The sequence below is a fragment of the Cebus imitator genome, unplaced genomic scaffold (assembly GCF_001604975.1).
Source record: "Cebus imitator isolate Cc_AM_T3 unplaced genomic scaffold, Cebus_imitator-1.0 Scaffold181, whole genome shotgun sequence".
NCBI classification, from domain to species: Eukaryota; Metazoa; Chordata; class Mammalia; order Primates; family Cebidae; genus Cebus; species Cebus imitator.
The window spans coordinates 1,108,685-1,114,121 of record NW_016107496.1 but is presented as its reverse complement, the minus strand read 5'-3'; positions in this window follow the sequence as shown (position 1 = coordinate 1,114,121).

Sequence of the window (5,437 nt, the reverse complement as noted above, 5' to 3'; positions counted from 1 at the left end):
TTTGGGTAGAGAAAGGGTGTTGCTGTGTTACCCAGGCTGGTCTTCCTTTCTTCTCTTCTTTAATTGCATTTTTATATATGTGATATGGTTTCTTATGTAATATCCTCACTCTAGTCCTACTGAAGTAAGGTGGACATTGTATCTTGTCACCCAGTTTCTCTTCCTATACTCTGACAACAGGCTTGATTTTTTTTCTGGGAAATCTCTGGTTTTGGTCTTTGTGATCTGGTTAGGGCTTCCTCACCCTCTAGCCCCAGGGTGAAGGATAAGACTTAGGCCTAAATCAGCCAGTCTAGCCTAACCAATTGGTTTGAGGTAAGCAGGTGCTCTAAGCCTTCCCAATCAGATTAAATCTAGGGACTTTCTCCAGAGTTACTGGAAGAGGAGTCTCTCTCTCTCTGTCTCTCTCTCTCTCTCTTCCTGCTGAACATAGAGTTAATTGGTGACAGGGCTGCTATAGCCATTTTGACACTAAAGAGATAAGCCTGTTTGAGAATAAAGCCAATACATGGAGGAAAACCTAGAAAAGTGGGGAGAAACAGAGGCTCAGGGATGGGGGCAGAGCTCCTCTAATCAGCAACTCTCCCTGCTAGTTTGGACACTGTATGTAGAGAAAGGGTCTTGGTGAGGGTAATGGTGGGTGTTAATTCATTTATACCTGTGATGTTTCTTTCTCTATTTTTTCCTTTATTTTTCCATATATATATATATAACCTTTATATATATATTTCTTTATATATATATGTGTGTGTGTGTATATATGTATGTGTGTATATATGTGTGTGTGTGTGTATATATATATATTATTTATTTATTTATTTTTTGGAAACAGTCTCACTCTGTTGCCCAGGCTGGAGTGCAATGGCTCTTGGCTCACTGCAACCTCCACCTCCTGGGTTCAAGTGATTCTCCTGCCTCAGCCTCTGAAGTTGCTGGGACTACAGACACCTGCCACCAAGCCCAGCTTTTTGTATTTTTAGCAGAGATGGGGTTTCCCCAGGTTGGCCAGGCTGGTCTCAAACTCCTGACCTCAGTTGATCCACCCACCTTGGTCTCCCAAAGTGCTGGGATTACAGGCGTGAGCCACTGTGCCCAGCCTGTTTTTTGTTTTTGAGACAGGGTCTCACTCTGTTGCCCAGGCTGGAGTGGAGTGGCACAGTCACAGCTTTTTGCAGCCTCCACCTGCTGGGTTTAAGTGATCCTCCTGCCTCAACCTCCTGAGTAGCTGGGGCTACAGGCATACACCATCATGCCTGGCTATTTTGTGTTTTTTTGTAGACACAAGGTCTTACTATTTTGTCCAGGATGGTCTCAAACTCTTGAGCTCAAGCGATCCTCCTGCCTTGACCTCCCAAGGTGCTAGAATTACAAGTGTGAGCCACTAGGCCCAGGGGTGGAGGCTAAGCTTCGCTCCCCCTCCCATTTTGGGATGTTTGGCAGCTAAAGACAGATAACAACGTATAGGAACAATGGATTGCTAGTGCTCAAGGAGAAGGATCAAAATGTCTGCATTTCCCACATAAGAGAAAGTTAGGGAGGGAGCTCAAGACTCTGTTTAAAGAATGTCTGTCTCTCTTCCCATCTTGTTCAAAGCTTTCAGTAAGCATTATTCTGTTATATAAAACTCAACCACGTCTATCCAAGCAGTCTCACAAGTTAGGAATTTGACCAGCTGTCCATGGGGAAGTGGGCTAAAAAAATGCCAAGCATTCTCTCTCTCTCTCTCTCTCTCACACACACAGAGTCAGATTTCAGTACTTAGCAGTATACGATATACATGCTATTTACTCACATAGTTTGTTCCTTATTTTCAGTTATTTTTGTCCTCTGTAAAGTGAGAAGGATTAAGGCAAACTTCCTAGTTCTTTTACTTTTTTTGAAGTGTAGTTTCACTCTCGTTGCCCAGGCTGGAGTGCAATGGCGCAATCTCAGCTCACTGCAACCTCCACCTTCCGGGTTCAGCTTCCTGAGTAGCTGGGATTACAGGTGCCTGCCACCACATCCAGCTAATTTTTTGCATTTTTAGTAGAGACAGCATTTCACCATGTTGGCCAGGCTGGTGTCGAACTCCTGACCTCAGATTTTCCAACTTCCTCTGCCTCCCAAAGTGCTAGGATTGCAGACGTGAGCCACCGCGCCCGGCTCAAACTTCCTAGTTCTTACTCTGATTCACAGCGAGTTCAAGTCAGGCTCAGGACCACTGCTACCAGCAAGTGCTTTATCCAGAACATCATTATAAACTCCTCCCAGCTGAGGCAATGACAGAAGGACTTGCTCAAAAACCACAGGTGCGGCTCTAGGCAAAATGCATTGGTAAATGGATTTGTCTGTCAGATCTGGAAGGGAGCCTAAAGAGCAGCTGAGCCCCAAAACTTCTTCTTCTTTTTTTTTTGAGACAGTCTCGCTCTGTCGCCAGGGGCCAGCCTGGAGTGCAGTGGCGCGATCTCGGCTCACTGCAACCTCCGCCTCCCAGGTTCAAGCAATTCTCCTGCCTCAGCCTCCGGAGTAGCTGGGATTACAGGTGCACACCACCATGCCCAGCGTGGTTAGTAGGGACTGGGTTTTACCATGTTGGCCAGGATGGTCTCGATCTCTTGACCCCGTGATCCGCCTGCCTCAGCCTCCCAAAGTGCTGGGATTACAGGCGTGAGCCACTGCACCTGGCCTTCTAACCTTTGGTAAGCAACAAAGTCACTTTAGGAGCTTTAAAAATGTCTCTAGGGTGGGGACCCAGGGCTGTATATTTTTCAGAAATCATCACAGGCGATTCTGCTGTGCATTAAAGACAGAATCACTGTTCTAATCCTGTTCTCCTTATTTTACAGGTGGTAACCTGTGGTCCAGAGAGGCTGCTGGCTTGCCCAAAATCAGATACATAGTTAAAAGCAGAATCAAGACTGGAACTCACCCAGGTGCAGAATGGAACTCCCAGCACTTTGGAAGGCCAAGGCAGGAGGGTTACCTGAGCCCAGGAGTTCAAGACCAGCCTGGGCCTAGCAAGACCCCCATCTCCACAAAAAAATAAATAAGCCAGGCATGGTGGCACGTGCCTGTGGTCCCAGCTACTTGGGAGTCTGAGGGCAGAGAATTGCCCGAGCCGAGGAGGTAGAGGCTGCAGTGAGCCATGATGGCGCCACTGCACCCCAATCTGGGTGAGTTGTGACAGAGCGTGACAGAATCTGACAGAGTGTGTGTGTGTGTGTGAGAGAGAGAGAGAGAGAGAGACTGGGGTTCAAGCAATTCTCCTGCCTCAGCCTCCTGAGTAGCTGGGACTGCAGGCACGTGCCACCACGCCCAGTTAATTTTTGCATTTTTAGTAGAGTCGGAGTTTCACCATATTGGCCAGGATGGTCTTAATCTCTTGACCTCGTGATCCACCCGCCTTGGCCTCCCAAAGTGCTGGGATTACAGGCACGTGCCACCATGCCTGGTGAACCAAAGTAATGGCAAGGTGTGAGCCACTGTGCCTAGCCAACCAAACCTTCTTACTCCTGGCTCAGAGTCCTTATACTAGCAAACTGCCCCACTGACTGTTTTCCAAATATTTACTATTATTTCTTCCTAATATATTTGCAAATGTGTAGTTTAGCCATTGGTTATTTCATAATAAAATTATGGAGTTGCAAATGTAGCATTTATTAAAGAAGTAAGTCACAAAAGATCACATATTGTATGATTCCAGTTATATAAAACGTCCCAAACTGGCAACTCCTAGGTGACAGAGTAGGTTAGTAATTACCAGGAGCTAGGAGGAAGGGATAGAAATGGGTACAGGATTTCTTTTGGGAGTAATGAAAATGTTCCAAAATTGATTGTGATGATGGTTGTGAAACTCTCTGCATATACTAAAAATAATTGAATTGTGTACTTTCAATAGGTGAATCGCTATAGTATCTGATTTTTACCTCAATAAAGCTATTTAAAAATCTATCGCTTACTTCTCACTGGATTTTGAAAGAGAATGAAAAATTTTTGCCAGGCACAGTGGCTCACGCCTGTAATCCCAGCATTTTGGGACATGGAGGCAGGTGGATCACTTAAGCTAAGGAGTTCAAGACCAGCCTGGACAATGTGGTGAAACCCCATCTCTAAAAATGTACAAAAATTAACCAGGCAGCGTGGCGCACACCTGTAGACCCAGCTACTCAGGAGGCTGAGGTGGGAGAATGGCTTGAGCCTGGGAGGTCAAGGCTGCAATGAGCCGAGATTGTGCTGCTGCACCCCAGGTCAACAGAATGAAAGATACTGTCTCAAAAATAAAAATAAAAAATTCGCTTCTCCATTCGCCAACATTTCTCTAAAGAGGGTGAGCAGTCTTCAGCTGAGTCCTCTCCCTTAGTTCTCCATACTTGAGTCCATTTCCCTGCTCTATGCACCCCCATCGACAGTTTAATCTGCCCAGAGCTGAACCCTGGAAGTCAGGATTCTCCTCCCTGCACCATCAGACTTTGTGCCTTTGCCAAAATGGCTCCTTCCATTGAGAAGGCCAATCTGTGTGTTGCATGCCACCTCTTGAAGGGCCTTTCCTTTCCACTTCACTGGGAGTGGTCTGCCCTCCAGAGTACAAGAAGTGACATTTTGACCAAATGTTTTGATACCACATAGCAAGGCATCATCCGCATTCTAGTCTGGATCCTTTGGGCCTGCACCACCCACCAGTGACCCTTTTCACTAAGTTAATGCCACATTTAATTTTCATCATTGTAGCATCAAAGTCCATATTTTTGGGGAGGAAGGCAGCAAATCACATTGCCACGTGTGTACCTATGCAACAATCTTGCATGTTCTTCACGTGCACCCCAAAACCTAAAATGCAATAAAAAAATAAATAATAAAAAAGTCTATATTTTATTTGTTCGTTTTTGCCTTCTTCTGCCCATTATTTGATCCTTCCCCTCTTCTTTTTCCCATCTCCTCAAGCCCCTCCCTTTGTACCTGGCTAACTCTTGCTAAATATTTAGGACTGTGGAAAAATGTCATCTCTTCCAGGGAGGCTTCTCTGCCACCTCCCCTCACCCTTAGGTTGGTGTCTGAACCAAAGTAATGGCAAGGGAAATGTGGAGAAATAAATGAATTGGAAAAAGATTAAAGAGGAAGATTTGGCAGAACTTGCTTATGTGAAATAAATGTAAAAATAAATCCCAAAGATCAAACAAAATAAGCAGTGAATTTGAGATAATAATTTAGAGTCATTTCATGTTTTTTTCAGACTTTGTGTCATCTACAATTTTTTTTTTCTCCGAGACAGAGTCTTGCTCTGTCACTCAGGCTGGAGTACAGTCGTGTGATCCTGGCTCACTGCAACCTCCACCTCCCAGGATCAAGCAATTATCCTGCCTCAGCCTCCTGAGTAGCTGAGACTACAGGCATGTGCCACCACACCCAGCTAATTTTTGTATTTTTAGTAGAGACGGGGTTTCACCACGTTGGCCAGGCT